Source organism: Mirounga angustirostris, unplaced genomic scaffold, assembly GCF_029215605.1.
Source record: "Mirounga angustirostris isolate CCGP_5_RB_7025 unplaced genomic scaffold, mMirAng1.0.hap1 SCAF_3, whole genome shotgun sequence".
NCBI classification, from domain to species: Eukaryota; Metazoa; Chordata; class Mammalia; order Carnivora; family Phocidae; genus Mirounga; species Mirounga angustirostris.
In genome coordinates this window covers 128,862,031-128,885,190 of record NW_026991711.1, presented here as the reverse complement: position 1 = coordinate 128,885,190, position 23,160 = coordinate 128,862,031, and positions in this window count along the sequence as shown.

The window sequence follows — 23,160 nt, the reverse complement described above, 5'->3', positions numbered from 1 at the left end:
TTTCTCCAAAGATCTCAAAGTACTTTTCCAAAATTTATGAAAAAACAATGAACATCACTAACAGGGATTCAAAGGAAGAAGGAGAACAACTTGTAAGGATAGTAGTAGAAAGACATTCACCGAAGTACCTGACTGAAAAAACAAATAATCTTTTCTTCGAATTGACCCATTCACTTCTCTCAAACATTTTTTAAAAAAATTTTATTTATTTACTTGTCAGAGAGACAGACAGAGAGAGATAGAAAGCACAAGCAGGGGGAGCAGAAGGCAGAGGGAGAAGCAGGCTCTGCACTGAGCAAGGAGCCCGATACGGGACTTGATCCCAGGACCCTGGGATCATGACCTGAGCCGAGGGCAGATGCTTAACCGACTGAGCCACCCAGGTGTCCCTCAAACATTTTAATCAAATAGTTTAGCCTATACACTCCAAATCTTAAACGTTTCTCTGCCATCAGTACCTAACTTTGAAATGAGAGCAATCATCTCTGTCAAGACTGGTTCTAGGTGGTTGGAGTGGGAGGCTGATTTGTGGTTCATCACGAGTGGTATAACGATGCCTTGGTCATCAAATACTCCTCTCCAGCAGTTCCATATTTATAGTTGCTTTTATGGCTTAAGGCAGTGGTACCAGTAGCCTTCTCTTATCTGAGAGAGAGATTAAATTAATAATTTAGATTTCATCGATACATTAATTAAAATGCATGAAATACTTAGCCTGTCCTCAACAAAATACTAGGTACACAATATTTGGAAAGGAATAAAATTCCATCAATAATTCAAAATTCATGTGACCTATTTTTTCTCATACAAATACCAAACATAGATAACAGAGGCCATATAAAATATTTTAATAGTGTTTTTCCATTTAATTTGTACTTACATCTTTATCATGATTCTTTGTGCCTGCCCAAGATTTGAGAGCTGTTATCTCATGCTATATGACTACTTAGATTGTATTCAATTGTTTGATCTATTTATGGATGATTGTTAATGTAAACGGTACATAAAGGAATAGGTGTTATCTTTGGATTATTAAGATTTCTCTCCTTAGCAGAAATTGCAAGCAGTGCCTGTTGCTCACATTTAAAAATCACCTTGATTTGATGGTACTCTTGGGTACAATTTCCACTCTCCCATTTTGGAGAGCTTTTTCACCATAAATACATTTTAAAACACAAAATGAGGTAATTTGGCCCATTTTGCTATGTATATAATTTAACCTTCAAAGGATTATGGTCTATGGAGCAAACAGGTTAATAGGAAGGTTTTAAAAAGACATTTTTTCATCTGATGGGACATAATCATACCTAAGGAGCTGTTATGGTCCATTGTATAAATCCTTCAAATTCATGGACTATTGGCCCAAAACACAGTAATGGGTCCTGTAGAGCATTGAAAAGTCTATCATGTTAATATAGCTCCTGCATAGATGGAGTATGAAGTTTATTCTCCCATCCATACCTTGGGAGATGTGTTTGTAATTCTCCTATTAATAGACTTGATTCCTGTAACCCAGATGGGATGTTTTGCCAAGCCTTTACATGTGAAGTAAAAAATTCTTCTCAGGATTTACACTGAAACCAATGAAAGTAACATATTCCTGTAAAACACTGCCACGTCTAACAAAAATATTTGCTTGTTCAGACGTCCCAGAGGAATCACACCACTTCACGTTTGTAAAGCAACAAAGAGCTTTTTTAAAGTTGTTAGTTTACAAATCAGCACCTGAAAAAATTCAATTGTATCCAGCTAAATGCCAAGGTACAGTCCCTTCAAAACTCCTTTTGTTGATGTTGGCAAGAATGATTTTGTTCTGAACACATATGCATATTTCCACTATTATAGACTGAGGGCCCTTTGGAACACCTAAAATGCTCTCTATCACAACTTTTCAGTTCCTCTTCATCTTATTTTCTTCCTCTCCCCGCAGAGCTGTAAAAGCAAAGGATGTTGGCAGCACTATTTTATGATCACTCAGAATACAAACCTGCAATGTCAGAGAACCCTTGATCCTAATCTCTGTTTCTGTCCTTAACTGCACAGAGATAATGGGACTAAGAGGCTGGGGCCAATGCAGGTTATAATCCAGCCTGTAGCGCCCCTTTCCACCCAGCAGGCCCTGATGGAGAAGGGGTATTTCTACACAGTTTTCATCTAACTAGAAAGGACAGAGGAGATGAAACAATGTCTTCTGTCTACGTTAACAATGTTAACCCATTTTCCAGACACACATTATTATCATGAGTTTCAGTGCCAAGTCTGACAAGTTTTTAATTTTTAAAATTTACCATGACAAGGGCTTGGCAAGTACATCTCTCCATTATCCTCTTTACTACCCTCTGTAGACTGTGTCACTGTCACAGGGGACTCTTAAAGGAGTCAAGTGGAGCCCCTTTCCTTAACTTTCAGAATGCTTTGTTGAAATTTCTCGGAATTGCCAAGGCAAAAACAAAGATATGCCAAAAGAATGTTATCTCAATGCTGAGGACCTCACTGAGGTTCAGAGAATAGAAGGAATATAATGTAGGCTGCCATGGAGTATGATGTCATACAATTGCTGGCTGCAATTGATAGGCTCAGGGAAGGACTCTTAACCCAAGTAAAACAAGGTTCAGTCCTTTCTCTAGTTACTGTCTGCTGGCCTCAAACAACTGTCCAGCAGTTTGGGTGCTTTACCCAAGCCGAACCCATCGGGCTCTGACATCATTTTAGGAAAAAAGAAAGTGTCTGCAAGATCAGTTTCTCTCTGGGCATTTGATGCTGTGCCATATGCAATTCCGGAGAAATCAACAGCCATCTTCTCTGCTCAGAAGACGAGAACAGCAATAGTTGGTCTGCAAAGAGAAAGAGAATAAATTGCAAAGAACGGAAGCCAGATATGAAGGGAGAATCCTAATGTTACTTGTGTCCTTGAATGTAGTTGTTTCTTTGTCCTTAAAATGAATTCCTCCTGTCTCTTAAACAAGATTTGGATTTGATTTTTGTTACATGCAATCTAAAGTCCTAGTTTATACATAAGTGTATTTCCTAAGAATAAAATATATTTCCAAGTACTAGAAAAATATATCTTGGGGCGCATAGGTGGCTCAGTTGGTTGAGCGTCCAACTCCTGATTTTGGCTCAGGTCCTGATCTCACGGTTGTGGGATTGAGGCCTAGGTCGTGCTCCAAGCTCAGCAGGGAGTCTTCTTGAGATTCTCTCCCTCTCCCCATCCCCCACTTAAATAAATAAATAAATCCTTAAAAAATATACATATATATCTTGTTTTATAATAATTACATAATTTGTTCTATTTGAAATAGACTAATGGTTGCAATTGATTTTAAAAACAGCTTCAGAAAAATGTAGATCTCTTTGCAAGTTTTTAAATGTTTTATACAGTACATTTAGATCTTAAATATAGAACAATTTTAAATTCTAAGATTAAATTGACAGCAAAAACCTAAGTTTTACATTTTAATTGTATTTAACTATATTGACTTTGTTTATTGTTTATGTTAATTTAAACTTTAAAGTAAACCTCAACAAATTGTGCAAGACTGTTGAATCACAGATCTCTACCTCTGAAACAAATAATACATTATATGTTAAAAAAAAAAAGAGGAAGAAAAAGATAGCAGGAAGGGAAGAATGAAGGGGGGAAATTGGAGGGGGAGATGAACCATGCAAGACGATGGACTCTGAAAAACAAACTGAGGGTTCTAGAGGGGAGGGGGGTGAGAGGATGGGTTAGCCTGGTGATGGGTATTAAAGAGGGCATGTTCTGCATGGAGCACTGGGTGTTATATGCAAATAATGAATCATGGAACACTGCATCAAAAACTAATGATGTAATGTATGGTGATTAACATAACATAATAATAAAATAAAATAAAATAAAATAAAATAAACCTCAACAGCCTTCAAAGCACTGGGTCTAAAAGGTATTGATTGAATTTATTTTGGAGAGAAAGGTGAATGCAAAAGTGTTTTGTGCCCTCCATTTTTTTTCAAATGGTATAATGGTAGGTAAGTAAGGGACCAAAGTGAGGGATGTAGTAAAATGAAATGATCATAAAACACATCAATGAGGACAAGTCTTCTGTCCCAGGGATGTAAAAAGTTTGCGTTGTGGTTTGGGTGGAAGACTACCCCTCAATAACTGTCTCAACAGATGAAGTTATACCTATCTGCCTGTATCATTCCCTAAGCCCATTAAAACTTGAGATCAGGAGATTTCAAAAACAAAAACTTGAAAAGTAGCATAAGGGACACCTGGGTGGCTCAATCGGTTAAGCGTCTGCCTTTGGCTCAGGTCATAATCCCAGGGTCCTGGGATCAAGTCCTGCATCAGGCTCCTTGCTCAGTAGGGAGCCTGCTTCTTCCTCTGCCTGCCACTTCCCCTGCTTGTGTGTGTGCTCTCTCTCTCTGACAAATAAATAAAAAATGTTTTAAAAAATAGCATAATCCTTTTATTAACTATGGACCAGATATTGAATACTACTTAGATTTCTTAGTCTGAATGACCTATACCAGCCAAAAAAAAAATTAAATTGAGAGTATTGAGGACTGGTTCTGATTTATTATCACCTAGGTCATTTTCACAGGTTATTTAAGTTCATTAAATTCTTTTAATATAAGACTCATTGATTTCATGTGAACGTAGAATTTTATTTATTTATTAATGAAATTGATTTAATAGAAAGTGTCCTATAAAAATTATACTTTCTTTTAAATAGAATTTATGAAAATTATTCAGAGCTATTATTGTCAATAAAGCATTCTAAGTTACCCTCTTCCCATAGTCCAAAGAAAAACATTTCTATATGTGTGGTAAAAATGTAGAAGTAACAACTAAAATAATAGAAATGGAACCCATAGCTTCCAAGAATGCAGAGGAGAAGAAAAGGAGAAATCAATCAAGCTTTTTTTCCAACAAAGGCAGGAGAGGAGAAAATTCTGAAATAAAAGAAAGCATGGCCAGTATAAAATATAAAAATAAAAACATAGGAATTATTTCAAATATTTTATTTTTTTTTAAAGATTTTATTTATTTATTCATGAGAGACAGACAGAGAGAGAGAGAGGGAAGGAGACAGAGGCAGAGGGAGCAGCAGGCCCCCCGGGACTCAATCCCAGGACCCTGGGATCATGACCTGAGCCAAAGGCAGATGCTTAACCAACTGAGCCACCCAGGTGCCCATATTTCATAGATCTTAACCGTAATAAATGAAATGGCTTAAACGCACTGATTAAAAGTTTTAAAGTTTCAGATTGGAGTTTAAAAATCCAATCCAATAATGCAAATGGAAAAAAATGATACACCAGCAAAACAAATAACAAAAGAAAGTTGAAGAAATATAAATATTAACAAAGTAGGAAGCAAAGCAAATGCATTAATAAAGAATAACAGTAAGAAAACAAAAAAAGACCAATTGACCAAGAAGATATTCAAAATTTACAAATTTGTATACATCTAGGAACGTAGCCTAGAAATAGGTAAAAGAAAATGTGACAGAATTACAAAGATAAATTTGAACAAATTCAAGTCATAACTGGATATTTTAGACAATTTTCAAGGATATGAATTACTTATAATGTCTCAATTGTAATGATATATAATTTAAAATGTATGTAAATATGATACAAATATATCTAAAAATACTGTGTCTGAACTTTATGCACAAACATAAAATCTTACTACGACATAGAAGATTTAACTGGGGATAACTCCATGGTCACACATGGGAATGTATCATTCTTAATGATGTCAAATATCCTCAAATTAATAAATATATAAAATCAAAGGAATTCTAACCAAATTGTTTTCATGGAATTGATATTATATTGATTTAACTGATATTAAAACATATCTGGTAGAGTAAAGGTTAAAAATTGCACTAAGATATTTTGATGAAAGGGGTGCCTGAGTGGCTCAGTTGGTTAAGCGTCTGACTCTTGGTTTCAGCTCAGGTTGTGATCCCAGGGTGGTGAAATCGAGCCCAGAGTTAGGCTCTGCGAGCTGAGCATGGAGTCTGCTTGAGATTCTCTCTCTTACTCCACCTTTGCCCCTCCCCTCTGTGTTCTCTCTCTCTCTCAAACAAATAAATAAATAAATCTTAAAAAAGATATCAAAGATATTTTGATGAAGAACGGGATGACTCATTGAAGTTGATATGAGGACTCATAGCTATAACAAGAGGACGTGGCATTGGAATAGGAAAACGTGAAACTCAGTGAAGACCCTGGAAAGACTTGTAACAATGATAGAATATGTAAAACAAATGGTAATCTGAGTATTAAGTCAGAAGTTGAGTGGTTTTTGGGTTTTGTTGTTGTTGTTTTGTTTATTTGAAAGCAGAAGCTAACATGTTTTAGGTGCAAGATGCTTTTTAGGATCAAAACCTATAAAGATAGGAAGTTAAAGGGAAAGAAATGGGGTTGGGCAGAGGGAGAGGTCAAACTGCCATGTAGATGAAACAAACCGTTGGCCAACTGTTGTGGGTTGAATTGTGTCTACCCTCTCCCTCTAAAAAGATGTTGAATTCCCTGACCCCAAGTGACTGTAAATGTGACCCTTTTAGAAAATAGGAACTTTGCAGATGTAATCAGTCAAAATATGATGAGTATGGAATATGATGAGTTCTGAATGGAATACGGATGAGTTCTTAATCCAGTATGAATGCGGTCCTTCTAAGAAACAGTCCTGTAAATACACAGAGACATGGAGGGGATTCCATGTGAATTTATAAGACTAAAGTGATGCATTTACAAGCCAAGGAATGCCTGAGGCTACCAGAAGCTAGGAGAGAGGCACGGAAGAGATTTTTCCTCAGAGCCTTCAGAAAGATCCAACTCTACTACACCTAAATTTTGGACTTCTAGCCTCCAGAACTGTGAGATAATAAATTTCTGTTGTTTTAAGCAGCCCCAGGAAACAAATACATCAACTGAGCATGGAACTTTGGAGTAAGAATTGCCCATCAGTGTTGTGTTGGGCTGAAATGATCAGCCTTGATGCCTTGGCCTTACTCAGCTACAGGCACTCTTGGAAAGGAATGATCTTTGGCATGGCCGCTGAGGCAGACCCTGAAGGACCTGACAGCTGCAGACTGCTTGCAGCAATTCTCCCTCAAATGGAGATCTAGGAGATGCATCTCTGTGTCTATGGCAGACAATCCCTTGTGCCACTTGAATCAATTTCTCTGTACATAGCGGGTCCCGCAATCCTCTAAATACTAGACTATTCCCTTTTCCCCAGTGAACAATTTCCCCAGTAAATGATTCAGTCCATTGCGTATTCTCCCAGTTCTGTTGCATAGGCAGGCTAGGTCTTATGGTTCTTTTGGAATACAGTTTCATCCCTCTCTTATAAGACCCAGTATGTCTCTAGCTGACTCAACCTTACATAAGACTCAATAGCTAAGAGGGGAAGTGTGGCAGTCCCTGAGAGGGACCGTGATGCCTTGCTGGGGATAAGCCTCTGCATTGCCTTCCACTGAAGGGGGGCAGATATTCTCATCTCTGGTGTCAAAGTCTCAGGAGTCTACCCTGATATTGATGTAACAGACCTGCCTTGGTTTGGGGGCTGAACTGTATTTGAAGTTCAGCCACTTGGAGTAGTGCATCCTGAGTAGTGCATTCTTCTCAGACTTCTTTTCCCTCCAGTTGGAGGTGATGGGAGCTTCCTTACATGCAACCAACAAGGCGTTCTGGATTTGACACCTCCTCACACTCTACCAGCTCTTTATCATCTGTCACAGAGCATCAGTAGGACCTAGCAGCCATCCCAACCTGTTATCCCTAGAGCTACTGTGTTCTTCCTACATCTTAAACAACCGAGACATTGTGTGCTCTTAGTCATTCTCTTCCACCAGCGGAAGTTTTAATGGTTGGAAGACTACCTCCTGCCAGTGGCTGCCTATGTTCCATCTACTACGAGTGAGGGGTCCTCCCGGCCAGCTGGGTAGGGACTGATTAAATTCCCAAATCCCACCTTATTGCATGAGTTCTCAGAATGCTCCTGATAAACACTGTCACTGCTTAGGTTCTCCAGAAGCCAAGGGAAGACAAGGATACAGAATGTTTGTTGGGGATCAACATGGGTTAAGCAGGGAAGAATAAACTGGAACTGAGCAGAGGAGAAAGTCGCTGTGATGTAGGTCTGACAAAGCCATGGCCTGCATTGGCAGGGAGATATGAAGCCAAGATTGCTCTTTGTAGTGTCCTGGGCTGGCCCAAATGGCCAGATCTTTACATTTACACCTCTTCCCATCACCTGAACTAGCTGCCCTAGGAAAGGGACAACCTTGGGTGAAAGGGCTCTCTGCAGCCGAGACAGACCATTATAGGTGTTAACAGCTGGAGACCACAGGTTGACAATACTCCCTGCAGTAAAAACAAAGTAGAAAGTACTTCCTTGAAGGGAGATCTGCACAGTGCATTTCTGTGTCTACCACATTACATAAGAGAATTTATGGGGTAAAGGCAGTACTTTACCCAAAGCAAATTTATAGCTGGTGTTTCTTTCATTATTTAAGAAAGGATGGAAAATATATGAGTCATAAATTCAGTTATGGGTCTGTCTAGCTCTCTCTCTATCATCTATCTACCTATCCATCCATCATATAGCTCACCTATCTGCATACTAGGTGAACAATGAAATAACTAATAGAAAGCAATGTAGAAGGAATGGCAATTCAAATATTTAGAAAAATAATCAATTTGGATATGCAATTTATATCAGTCATTCAAAAATTCGAGGTAATTGAATGTTAAAATTAAACCATAGAAATAAAGTATATTTTAATATATAACTGTTTTTGAAATAGATCTGCAGCATCTAATATGTGTTGGAATAAACATTTAACTACACTACTAACTTAATATAATTATAACTCCCTATATTAAAAAAATTAAGAATTCAGAAATGAAATAAAAATAAAACAATTCCTAGATATTAATGTAAGAAATTATAAAATTCAAGACATCCTATATTGAGACTCATGTATTTCACTGTTGACTTCATAACTACTGAATATGTCTTTAAAAGTTTTAAAATGAGGAAAAACTGACATGATTTTCAAAGTCAGCAAGCACTTGAGGAGAATATCTTGAATGCTTTTTTTTGGAAACCAGAGGATATACTGCCATGAAGATGGTAATTCATTCTCTTTCTCTCTCTGCTTCTTTTCTTCTCTCTCTCTTTCCCTTCTCTTTCTTCTCCCTCTCCCCCTTCCTCTCTTTCTTCTATAAGTAGTTAGACTTTTATCTGAACAAGACTAGTTTCTTTAATTTTTTTTTAAAGATTTTATTTATTTATTTGAGAGAGAGAGAATGAGAGAGAGAGAGAACACATGAGAGGGGATAGGGTCAGAGGACAAAGCAGACTCCCTGCCGAGCAGGGAGCCCGATGCGGGACTCGATCCCGGGACTCCAGGATCATGACCTGAGCCGAAGGCAGTCGCTTAACCAACTGAGCCACCCAGGTGCCCGAACAAGACGAGTTTCTAAACATGAAAGTTAAAAAAAGAACCAGAAAGGAAACATCAGTATATTTGAAGTAGTCACCAAATTGTGGGAGAAACCAGAGATGGTTACGACAAAGGTGACAAAGCAAGTTTTAATTGTCTTAATATGCAAGTAGCTCTTCCAAATTCATAAGCAATAATAAAACCCAATTTTAAAATGGGAAGAAGACATTCGGTTAATAATAAAATATTTTATTTTCCTTCTTTTATTGTTACCAGTAGATTTTGTTTGTCTCTCTCTTAGGCTAAATATTATACCACAAGTAGCTTCAAATTTTGCATTCTGTGTAACTTCTCTGACATTGTTTCCATATTTTCACCAGAAAAGTGAAAAACTGTTAAGACCTTTCACTCTAAGGTAGCATTGTGACTGGCTCATCTATTAATGTTTACATTTAAATTAATATTTAGATCTGCAGCATATAATAGTACCATGTCAGACTAGAATTGTACCTACATGTCTTGCTCCACATAATTACGGCAACATATGAAAATCTAAATGGTCATGAACAGAAACTCTTCATTCAGGATCAGAAAGCATTTTGTCTGACGTGCCCAGATAACTTTGAGTTATCCAGTTTATTTCTTAAATACTGCCTTGCACTTTGTAATTTTAGCTTTGGATTCCTAGTGAACAAAATTAAAAAAAATATTTTATATATTTACTTAACAGAAAAAGAGAGAGAGCACAAGCAGGGGGTAGCGACAGGCAGAGGGAGAAGCAGGCTCCCCGCGGAGCAGGGAGCCCAATGCGGCGCTTGATCCCAGGACCCTGGGATCATGAACTGAGCCGAAGGCAGACGCTTAACTGACTGAGCCACCCAGGCGCCCCGCCCCCCCTGCCCCCCCGCCCCCCCCCCCCCCACTGAACAAAATTTATCATCTAAATTACGGGAGAACAATAAAGCCACTGGTAGCCAAAGGACCTCCCTTTCTATGCGCTATTGTACATTCAGATACATACATGAGAGGAATGTCAGGAACTCTTCAGACCTCAGGCTTGTTCACTTGGCTTCTAAGTCTTGCTGTGTGTTCCCTGTATTTCTTGTCTCCTCACACACAGAAGCAGGTAAGGCACTTTTTATCTGGGCATAATGCCAGCTCTCCTTTCAAGCGCTTCAGAATAAGCTGATGGTTTCTAAAACATGGCCCCTCGGTGGGACCCAGAAGCTAAGGCTATAGGAGTCCCTCTCCTACGGGGCACGGAGCATGAGCTTCTCCATCCTGGCTCTTTCCAGACTGTGGTCGTTGATCTTATCAGCCCAACATTCTGCTCTGAATTGTCTTCAGGATGTCATTTTCCACTGACTGCAAGGAGCTTATCTGCTGTTACTTATTTGGCAATAAGGTTGGAAGCACATTTTGCCTGTCAGGCATGTGCATGATCAAAAAGGTGTGCCCCCTGCTCATTTACGTTCATGCTGTAAATCTGCTTTCTGGCCTTCCAGCCGATCTCATCAGGTGTAAACCTGGAGCAGACAAGTTATATTGAGATGGTAACCCTGTGTGGTGTAGTGGCCTTTCCTTTTGGTGGACCAGGCCATCAGCACGACCTCAGCAGATTTAAATGGACAGTTATTGAGATCGACAAGATCTCCTTTTGCAAGACGTCCAGAAATTGCCTAGTTGAAATATTAAAAATGGGGTATTTCATTTTTGTTTGTTTGTTTCTCTTTTCCTTCTTGGTATCTGTAAAAAAAAAAAAAAAAAAGGATTTTCATTGAAAGGGAAAATATTGTTAGTTTAGGGACAAACCTCCTCAAAGTGGTGCCTGGGCCCCGATGTCTGCTCTCGTATGATGTGTCCACCGAAGTTCCGACATCAGGATCCCTGGTACCGAGGATGAGAATCTCTTGCTTTATGGAATGGCTTTGGACTGTGTCAACTTAGTTGTACTGCAACTTCGTTTCCCAGAACTGCCTTTCCTGCTGATGGTGTCTGCGGATAGTCACAAGAGAAATCTGTGTGCAAGATCTGGAAGCTAGAAGGAAGGGCATGACCGTGGCTGCACTCTGAACATGTGAGCGGACACCGTGGCAGCTCACACATATTGTCCCGATCTGCCGATGTCCTTCCTGGCATGGAGCAGTAGCTGGGCTGGCCGCTCCTTCAGCTCCTGGTCTTTTAGCTTCTCTGAGTCCTGGACCTTGTGGGTGGGCAGCTACAAGGTGCAGAGCGCCAGCTTCCCCGGCAGGTCACCCGCATCATCCAAGTTGGAGGCAGTGAGAGACAGATGTGAGTTCCAATTTGTCCTTGCTCTCTGCCACTTCCTGTCCATCATTAATTCCCACTTGTCTGCCCCTCTGATATCATGCCCAGCACCAGATGCAGAAGCAACAGCCTTCCATAGATGGCTTAATGTGCTTCCAAAGTGCATAAAATTCCATCTCTATAACAAATTCTTTATTCTGTATTACTCATAGTGTTTCCATGTTTCTGGACAGTCTATAACTGATGCACTATGGTTAAGAGCTCCTTTGTAATCCATTCTATGCCTAAGAACCAGGAGGGCAAACATTTTCCTCTTTCCCCATCCAATGGATGAACATGTGACTTTTTTTTTCTTCCTCGATTGGGAAGATGGTAAGATTTTAATCCCTAAGAGTTCTTGTCCTTCCTGCACTCTTGTGCTTCTGGTTAAGTAGAGACAGTAACTATTAGTCCCTTGGTGAATAAAATGCCAAACCACACACGAAACCTACTTTGCACTCCTTATTAAAATTTTACAGGTCAAAAATCCAAAACCCACTTAATAAAAATTGTTCTTCATCATAAGTGACAGGAGAGAACAGGTCAATCTATGGAATAATGGAGCAGTAATTAGAAACTTTGTAGTTGATAAAGTGTGACTGCTAATCAATGTTTGGCTAATTAATCAATATTTTAATCATTAGACCTTTTAAATTTGTTTTAATGAGCATTTCCTCTAATTCCCCTGATCCCATTGCTTCCAATGCTTCTATTATCACTATTAAAGAACAAAGCAAGGATTTGTCTGTTCAGTGTCCGGCATCTCTAAAGACTTCGTAGAGTAATGCATCTCATGTACATAGAGATATCCAAGAATGCCCAGATTTAGGTGATTAGACAAGAAAGTTATAAAGTCACCACATTATCATGGAACATTTGCTTAATGGCAAAAAGTTATGATTTAGAACACCACATTAAAACCATCATAAACTTTCCCTGCTCAAAGGGTGTTTGGGAAATTGTGTGCCTTTCCTTGCTGTTAGGATTGGAGGGTGTCCGTGAAAGCTTATTGTCTCCTAGTTCAGAGTCCATATTTGCTTTCGTGCTGTGTCATAAACTTCCGTTGGCAAATATGACCTCATTTTCTTCTCCTTTCCTTCACCTTTCTCCTTCTTTTCCTCCTTCTTCCTCTTTCCACCTGCACCTCCTCTCCCTCCCCTTACCTGTCCACCGTCTTTCCTCTATACCTTTACATACCCAACACACCACCACAGGAACAATCACATTTTAGATTTGTAAGAACAATGTAAACAAGAACAACATGCCTGAGTCCTCTCTGCTATTTGACGGGAAACTCAGGGAGGTTGAGAAAAGTTGAGTGATGTGATGAAAGGACACACAGACTAAAATAGAACCCCAGTCACTTATGTGTTCCTTTTCTGTATTCAGTGTTCTTCTTAAAATGGACTTGGTAATTGAACTTGGACAAGAGACCTTTCCCAACAAGTTAGATAAAATCTCTCATTTCCCTGCAGTCTTTGTGCTGCAGCTACCATTTCCCATAATACTCACTCTAAACCAATGTCACGGCAAATAAAGACATAAGTAAAGAGAGTAGTAAGAAGTACTTCTGCATGTGCCTTTAAGACTTCCTTAGGAAATGTCATAAGGATATCACAGCAGCTCAGGCTGGGCACCTGTGAGAATATGGGGTTACGGTGCTGCGGGTCTTCCCAGATGACATTGTACACTGTGTTAGTACATGGCCGTGCCTGACCTGAGCAGAGCAGGGGATCACTGGGCTGTGCAGGCCACAGAGACTCTGTAACCCTAATATTAAACACTGCACCATCCAAAAATATGATGAGGACATTCTGCCTAGACCCAAGTACTTTGTGATATCCTAATTATCCTGGAAATTTAGGGCATTTCGTAAATTACTATGGTCATCAATGGCAAACACATTTAAATACTTGATAAGCAGTATAATTGGTTTGCTCTGGAATTTTGGTAAAAATGCGGGTAGTCATTAGAGCTATTTCTTCGCAACATTGCAGTTCTCCCCTCTTTCTAGGCACACGGTAGCATTACGCTACTCACCACCTTTGAAGTAGGTGCAATCATTTATTTGCTTAGGTCAGAAGTGACATATGTCTCTTCTGGGACGAAGAATTATACACTGAAAGGTGATTTCCCATCTTCCCTTTTGTCTGTTGAAGAGATCGTGGAAGGTGACCCCTCTGTCATTCTGGGTACCTTCATGACTACAGGGGGCCGCAGGGACCCCTGCAGACTTACACTGGATGTGGGCTGGACGTGTAGTCTTATAGACTGCATCTTAGTTGTGCTAAGCCTATCTGACTGATGGGGCAGGTTTTGGAAAGGCTGTAGGGTGTTTGGCATTGCCCTGTGGAAAGTTCTTCCTTTTGGCATCCTTTGGAATGTCAACCCTCTGCAGTGTCGTGAGAATGGTACATTCTTCTCACATATGGGTATGACACAAACCAGGGAGCTTGATCTTATGTGTGGATTTGGGCAATCAATCTCATTATTTATGACAATACCTCACAATCTATTTCATGTCAGGACCATAGTTTTTATTGAACCACTTTAACTCCTCCCTCTTATTTTAGCCACAAACTCTAATTCTCTGTTACTTTGCTTCTTATTACCCAGAGTTCAGTATTGCTGGTCAATCTATCACCAGGGACGAAAATTCATGGAGGCAGTTATACAATTCATACAGTTATGTCAGGATTTATTTTCATTTTCTGAGTGAGGAATTAACTGACATTTTCAGGGGGAAAAAACCTCATAAACACGTTTTTATAATAAATTTTTCTTTCTATTACCTATAAAAAAGCAAAAACACTATGTTCCAAAAAGAAGGCTTGCGACTGACATTTAGTGTTCATATTTTCATCATTTTGGTGCTAACGTGTGAGTCTTAAATCGATTAGTTAGCATTATATTTTGGCTGTCTTTGCTGAATGAGATCTTCTGACACAGAAGGCCAGGAATTCTGGAGGTAAGCCATTAAGATCCTGAACCATCAGACAGTAACAGATTTCGGGTTTTAAGGGGTCAAAAAATAACACCACCATTCCCAACCTGAGATCAGAACCAATTTACCGAGAATGATACAGGAGTCAGACAGTTAGAGATCAAAATGTCAGCTTTATTACTGATAAAGGCAATAGTGAAGGACATGGCTTAGATAAGTCCTAATAGGCTTGCTGAGGCTCCTCTGAATTGAAGTCACCCCTCTTCCCATGACTACCAAACAGACAACAAACAAAACCCAGCCATGCACAGTGGTAGCTGCACAGCCTGCTGGACCAACTCCATCACATGACTGATGGCAGGTGCGAATCCACCTTCTGTAGGCTCTCGGATTCCAAAGAGAAAAGTAAAGGGACAGATTACAGTAACCATGCCCAGGTCATACTTGCAAACCAAGTAAGTCACTCTTCTTCAGTGAGGAAGAGGAATGTAAGGCGTGGTGAGTGGACCTTACTCTGGGGTAGTTTCTCAACCTCAGCTCTGTTGACATTTTGGACTGAGTCATTCTTTGTGGTAGGGGGCTGTCCTACACATTGTTGGATCTACCCGCTAGGTAGCAGAGGGCCCCCATCAGATGTGACAACCCGAAATATATCCAAATATTACCAAATGTCTGCAGTGAGGGTGGGGGTGTAAAATTGTTCCTGATTAAGAACCACCATGAGGGACTTCTTTGACTTGGGGATGTGAGGAAAAAGCAGTAAGTATTCCCCATTAAAAACTAGCACTTCAGTGGAATAGACCACGAGATTTTGAATTCTCTGACTACTTCTTTGAAGAGGAAAGCCTAGGAAAGTGCCTTTCAAATGGCAATGACACAACAAATTCTAACTAATGATAACTCAGGCATCATCATCAGAGAAGTCAATGTTACTTGCTGGGAAGAGGAAAAATTATCATCATTTCTGCTGATCAGAAAACACAAATATTCATATAAATGTTATTAATAAGAATTAGCAGGAGATAAAGACAAAAAGGAAAAAAAAGGCAGAAGGGAAGAATATGACCAAATTAATCTCCCTAAAATTTACACGTTCCCTACTTAAATAGCAGTCTTCTAGATGTTGGAGGAGGTTATAAAATGTACCTAAATATGTCATCTAAACTCTATCTTCCCTGTCATGAAAAATATGGGCATTATGACACACACCCATAAGAAAGAAGTTCAACATCAATATCATGCAGCATGTGATTCAGTGGAATTCAAGCCCCTTCTACTGCCTTTCAGAATCTACCTTTCAGTTCCTTGAAATGAAGAAAGCCCTGGGGTTTTTTTTCTGTTCTCAGTCGGCAAGCCTGATGCTCCCTCCATCAGAGGTCTTTCGTCTGGAGTTGGTGACTTTCTTACATCCAAATAAATCCATTTTCCATGTAGCTCCAGCTGCCGTGTAGTAAACTATCAGAAAAGAAAAAATCCCGTCAGCACTTGACTTTGGCTAGCTAAGGTTATGGGACAAAACAAGGAACTCGGAATAAGACAATCAAGTGTGCTCAGTGATGGGGGTATAGGCTAGGCATGGTCATGGGGCCAGAAGCAAAAGTCATTTAAAGATCAAAATGAAACCTTGAATAAAATCTTTAAAAAACAAAAAAGAAGGGCGCCTGGGTGGCTCAGTTGGTTAAGCGACTGCCTTTGGCTCAGGTCATGATCCTGGAGTCCTGGGATCAAGTCCCGCATCGGGCTCCCAGCTCAGCGGGGAGCCTGCTTCTCCCTCTGACCCTATCCCCTCTCATGCTGTTTCTCTCTCTCTGTCTCTCTCTCAAATAAATAAATAAAATCTTCAAAATGAAACCTTGGTCAGAAAATGCTTGGGCAAAAATTAAGGAGACCCAAATAGTTAATGATTCCCACCTTTTTGATGTAATATACTCCTTCCAGGATCTGACAAATGCTATATACTCCGTTCCCAAAGAAATGCACATATATGTATACACACAAATGCACAGCCAGACTTTTCTCGAGTTCTGGTAGGTAACAGGTTATTGATCTAGAATAAGGTAAGGCTGTTGGACAAAAGTCTGGGTAGCCAGGGTAACTAACTGGACAAAAGAATTCTTCTCAATTGCAGCATGAAAGAATGTCTTAAATGAAACATCATCACAGTAGACTGTGTGGGAAGTAATATAGATAATTTAGACCAGAAATTCTTTTGAAAAAAAATTATGCTTGGCCTTTTGATTATATATTTTTAAGGATCAGACTCATGTGTCTTCAATTTATATTGCCCATGGACGTAGCTTTGATCTAAATAAGCACATATCCTAAAACCCTCTTCCAGTTTATACCACATCACTGATACCTTAATTAGAAAATTGTAGAATCTGATATATAAGAGAGAACAGATTTGCTAGGCCATATAGAAATTTAACATAGGACTTTAAAAATATTTTTAATACAGATATCCTTTGTTAGAACATAAGTCATATTGCCTGTTTGTTGTAACACTTGTGTATTTATGTTACTTTAGACATTCTACCTTGACTTTTTATTTTTAAAAATTCTTTTCAATTTTCCCTAGTTCTGGATATAAATGTCCTGATTACGTTACTCTTTACCTTTGGTGCTCTCAATGCAAAATATATAGGATACTATAAATTATCTCCCTAAACCTATGATTGTTCTCTGTTCAACACAATCTCGACTTAGTCCTATGGCAAGTTATAATAAGAGTTAACATATTTCGAGTGTCTACTACATGCCAGACACTGTTCTAAGTACCTTATATGAATTATCTCATTTAATTCTCAAGGAATACTATGAATTATTATCTCTATTTCCGCAAATAAAAAATCTGAGGCCTAAAAGGTTAAATAACTTTGATCATCACTACTAAAAGCAGCAGAGCAGGAATGCAAACAGACCTTTTCTATATGTTTCCATACATCTTTCCAATTGGTGTGTTCTATATGTAATTTAGAAATGATGTTAATTTTAATATCTCTTGAGTTGATCAAAGGAGAGATGGCTGATTTCACACCGCAGGGTATAAGGGCAGGGATGCACAATCCCAAAAGAGAGTTGGCTGGCCTTTCTGCTGTTCTGTTGTATTTTAAGCATTTATAAAATTTTTGCTTAACTTGTACTTGAAGTATGTTTCATCTACTTCCAATTTTTTTCTTCCTATGGGTCTGAAAAAAAATCTACTATAAAATACTTTTTAATTTGATGCCTTAATTTTTCTCTTTCTTATATTTTCTTCTCATAAAAGAAAGAAACTTAGTCAAGTGAAGAGAGTGCTTTAAGGGGGGTTCAGAAGGCTGAGATTTCATTCCTGACTCGGCTACTGACCTATTATATGCCCTTGGGTTTAACCTCACTGCACTGGACTTAGTGAAGAGGTGTTTCAGCTTCTCTGCTAACATGCACTCAATGGGCCAGATCCTTCAAATGAGCCAATTGCACTTGGGGATTAAGTTAAGCCATTTGGAGGGGCATTAACCCTTTCTGGTCAATGAATTTTTTATGCATGAGTAGAATAACTTACTAAACAGCACCTACTGTCCTTCATTACGCACTCCTTCTCCCCCAGTTGCCTGACTTACACAGGAAGTATCACACTCAGTCAATAACTAAGCTATACTTGAAAGAAGTGCTGAGCAGTGGGAAAAAAAGAATAGCAAGTAAATGAAACGACCCTCAACAAACAGGTGAACAAACTGGATAAATCAATGACATGAAAATGGACTGCTTTCTCCTCCTCACTGAATTCAGCAGTTGCCTGTTTGTGTCTTCTGCCCTTTGCTGGCTGCAGCATTCCACGGGTAAATGTGTCATGGAACAGCCCTGCATGGCCACTGCGCGGCCTGAGAAAGAGCCTATTCATTAAGTTCCGGGATGGCATCCATTGCCCTCTGGATCAGAGATAAACTCCTGATTGTTGCCTTCAGAGCTCTCCATTAGTAGGACTCACTCCACTTATTTGTTCTAAACTGGAGCCTGTCAATGACATTCTCTCTAGAGTGGAATCATAGTGAGATCTTCCACTGCCACCCTAGTCCTTTTCCTGAGACTCTCCAGACACATACCCTGCCTCCTCTCTTGCAGGTTCACCTCTCTCCCTCCTTTCACACGAAGCACAAGGCTTGCCTCCTCCAAAGCTCCCCACCGTCAGTTCTTCTGGGAAAATCCACAATGAAGCCAGGGCTCCTGAAAGTGCAAATGTCTTTTCCTTTATTGTGGAGGTGGGGTAGTGATTCTGTTAGATTTGTATGCTTCTTGAGTCCTAGGGTCCTTTTATTCAATTGATAATTTAGGTGTCCAGTCTGTGGTCAGGAAACGTGTTGATAGGCTAAAGTAAAAAAGAGAGAAGACTAGATTTCACAACCTGGGGACACAGCAGGGCCCTTATATAGTTTCATAGATATTGTGAACACCCTTTTTCAGTTTGGATTGTGGAATTGTATTTACATATCCAGTCACATATTATGTATGGGTCCTTATCACAAAATAAAGAAGAAAAACCTCTTAAATAAAAGCAAATGAATTAGAAAGAGGAAATTATTCTGTTTTGTTTTTCTGTTAAACAATTCATTTAAAATCTGGAACTGAGAGCTGTGGGTTAGGAACAAACAGATGTTTAATAATTTCTGATTCTACTTTATTAGAGTACTTCCAAATCAAACTTGAATAAATATACAGTTGTATGACCTTGAACAAATTACCCAATCTCTCTGAGCCTTTGTTTCTTCAGTGTAATACAGGATAACATCACTTAACTCTATGATTGAATGAGAATAAGATAAAATAAATCATACAGCACTATGTCTGGCACATAGTATGAACTGAAAAATCATATTCTGTGGCTCTTTCCCTTCTCTGTCCTTCTAGTTTCTACATGTGTTCCCACACTTATAACTTTTGAATATTGCTGAGCAGGGTGATGTTTGGAAAAATAGAATGGAAACAAATACAGAAAAAAATAAAATTAAACCTTCATGAGTGATTAAATAAGTCACTTTAAAAGGTAACCAACAGAAGTTTTAATTTAAAATGGGATCTTCTGGTTGACTGCTTGACGTGGCCCCCTAAAATATCTAAGCAGATATAGGAAAATTACAAAACTCGTAACAAACCTTAAAACTATGGTGGATTGTCCTCTTGGTGCTGGAATCTGAAAGTAATGTCCCATAACATTAAGGCTGATGAAACTGTACCAAAACAAAAGATTGATAGTCTTTTCTTAGTATGATTTAGAAAAGTAGCAGTCCTGTTTTCTTGGAACTTGTCAGGAATACCTTTCATCTCTCTCCTTAGACTCTATTTCCTGGTTCAGAAATACAAGGTCAGTGCCAATCAAAACAACTATGAAGGTGCTATTTTTTTTAAAGCAGCTAGAGTTCTGGTGTACTATATCCTGGCAGCTGTAGGATCTAGAATAAAATGTTAGGAAGAGAAAAAAAAATGGATATAGAGTTAGAATGGGCCTTGGAACATAATATGTACTAAGGATTGCAACTTAATATGTGCTGCATCTGTACAGAGTGTTGGCCAACAGGAGTTCAGAAATTTATGTCAGGTCACTATAATCTCCACTAACTGAGTATCTTGCAGCCGGTAGAAGTTGTGATGAACTTCATGCACTTCAAAGCACTGACCATGTCCAAATCTGAGGAAGGGAGAGCATTTGAATTTGTTAGACTTGGGGAAAAAGGTAATACATACAACACAATGTCTCATGATAAACACCGGATTTGGATAGATCTCTGTTCCACTGAGGATGAATAAAGAGAAAACAATAGTTTAAGGGGGAAAGAGGAGAGGAGTTGGAAGTCCACAAGGCCATGAAGATCCAGAGCAAATACTAAAAAAAATTTAACCATATCCACAAGATAATTTTATAAAACTGTTTGACAGCTTTAATTAAGGTCACAGATAGCATCCACTGCCCTCAGGATCAAAGATGAACTCCATACCATTGTTAATAAAGCTCTCCATTGGTAGAAACTCACTAACTGAGCAACAATTGTAAAACCCCTTTATGAAGTAGGAACCAACATCTATAAGGAAAGGAGAGGATGAGATGAAATCACAGTGGAATGAAATAAAAAGGGAGTCAGATATCATAGAAAGTATAGTAACGCTGGAAAATACCTAGCTAAGTTAGGCCATATAAATTCATTTTGTAATCTACACAGATGATTAATTTTCAGATGGTGGTTTTATTCATTCATTCATTAACCAAATATTTATTGAGTGCTTACTCTGCCCGAGACTTGCAGGCAGTGAGCAAGATATAACAATAAACAACAGAGTTTAGGTCTCTAATCTTAAAGTTAATGTTAAGATTAATCCCTAATCTTACATGGCAGTGAGCAATTCAGACAAAAATTCAAAAAGAGTTGATAATGAAAAGTACTAGAAGAATTCAAGTAAATTGTATAATAGAAAGTAAATGAGTACCCACTCTGAGCATTGAGTGCCTAAGGGAGATCTCTCTGAGAAAATAACATAAAACTGAGACACAAATGACAAAAAGCTGGTCTTTAAGAGGGAAGGGGGAAATTCTAAGAGAAAAATATTTAGTGCCAGAACACTTTTGATACGAACAAGCTGGGTGTGTTTAAGGAATGACGAGAAGACTAGTATGGCTGAATCTTAGTAGACAAAGAGACTGTGTTAAAATATAATTGGAGCTAAAGCCAGAACATGCTGAGCTTTTTAAGTCAGGTAAAGTAGCTGGATACTATTCTAAATGTGCTGGAAGACATTGGAGGGCTTATTGAGTGAGTTGATCTGGGTGTTTGCTTGAATTCCACAGAAAGCAGAATCTGAGACAAAGTTTAAATGTGGGTGCTTTTTGGGAGAGATCCCAGGGAGCAGCTAGGAGGAACATGAGAGCAATTCAAAGAACGAGGTACAATGCAGCCACTTGGACATTTTCTTTTTTTAATTTTTTAATTTTTATTTTTTAAAAGATTTTATTTATTTATTTGAGAGCAAGAGAGATAGCAAGGGAGTTCATGAGCGGGGTGAGGGGCAGAGGGAGAGAGAGAATCCCAAGCAGACTCCCCACTGAGTGCAGAGCTTGATGTGAGGCTCGATCCCAGGACCCTGAGATTGTGACCTGAACCGAAGTCAGATGCTTCACTGACTGAGCCACCAAGATGCCCCTCCACTTGGACATTTTAAAAAACTATTGACAGCGGGGGCGGAGCAAGATGGCAGAGGAGTAGGAGACCTGGATTTCGTCTCCTCTCAGGAATTCAGCTGGATAGGGATCAAACCATTCTGAACACCTACAAACTCAACAGGAGATCGAAGAAAAGAAGAGCAACAACTCTCTCATCAGAAAAGCGACCACTTTCTGGAAGGTAGGACATGAGGAGAAGTGAATCCTAGGCAATATTCGAGAGGATAGACGGCGAGGGAGGGGCCTCCATCGGCCGCTTCTGGAAGTGATAGAGCCGCAGAGCACAAAATCGGAACTTTTAAAAGTCTGCTCCGCCGAGGGACGTCACTCTGGTGGCTAAGCGGGGGGTGGAACCCTCCGGGACAGTGTGGTCTCAGGACCCTCGGGGACACAGAAAGACTGGGGCTGCCTGAGTGTGGCAGAGCTCCCAGGTAACGGAGCAGGGAAGCCGGCTGCAGAGCCCAGGGCGGGCTCTCAGCTCGGGGTGGCCATAAACCGTGATCCGTGGCCCAGTCGGGCCCCTACTCTTCCAGCAGGGACCCAACAAACGGCAGATCCCGGGAGACTCACCTTCCTGCCGCGGGAGGAGCCGCGCGAGAGTGCACCGCAGGGATCTGCTGGGTTTGGAGACTCCACCTGGGGTCAGGTGCCAGAGATAGAAACGCGCGGTCACAGGCCGGACGAGCACGGAGTGCGGCCGGAGACCGGGGAGACGGGAGTGACTGACGGCTTTTCTCTGGGGGCTCACTGAGGAGCAGGGCCCCGAGTTCTCAGCTCCTCCGGGGCGGAGATTGGGAGGCCGCCATTTTCACTCTCCGCCTCCGAAGCTGTACGGAAAGCTCGCAGGGAACAAAAGCTCCGGAGAGCAAACCCGTGCAGATTACTTAGCCGGGAGGGGGCAAGGGCGGGGCAATTCTGCCTCCGGCAGAGACATTTGGAAACCACGGCAACAGGCCCCTCCCCAGAAGATCAGCGAGAACAGCCAGCCAAGGCCAAGTCTACCGATCAATGAGAACGGCAGAACTCCAGCGCTAGGGGAATACTGCACATAGAATTCATGGCTTTTTTACCATGATTCTTTAGTCTTTCAAAGTTAATTTTTTTTAACTGTCTTTTTTTCTTTTTTTTTCTTTTTGAATTTTTCTTTTTCCCTTTTTCAACCAACATCTTATCAATCCCTTTTTTTAAAAAACATTTTTATTTTTCATTTTTAGAGTCATATTCTATCCCTTCATAGTAGTTACCCGTATTTTTGGCATATATATATA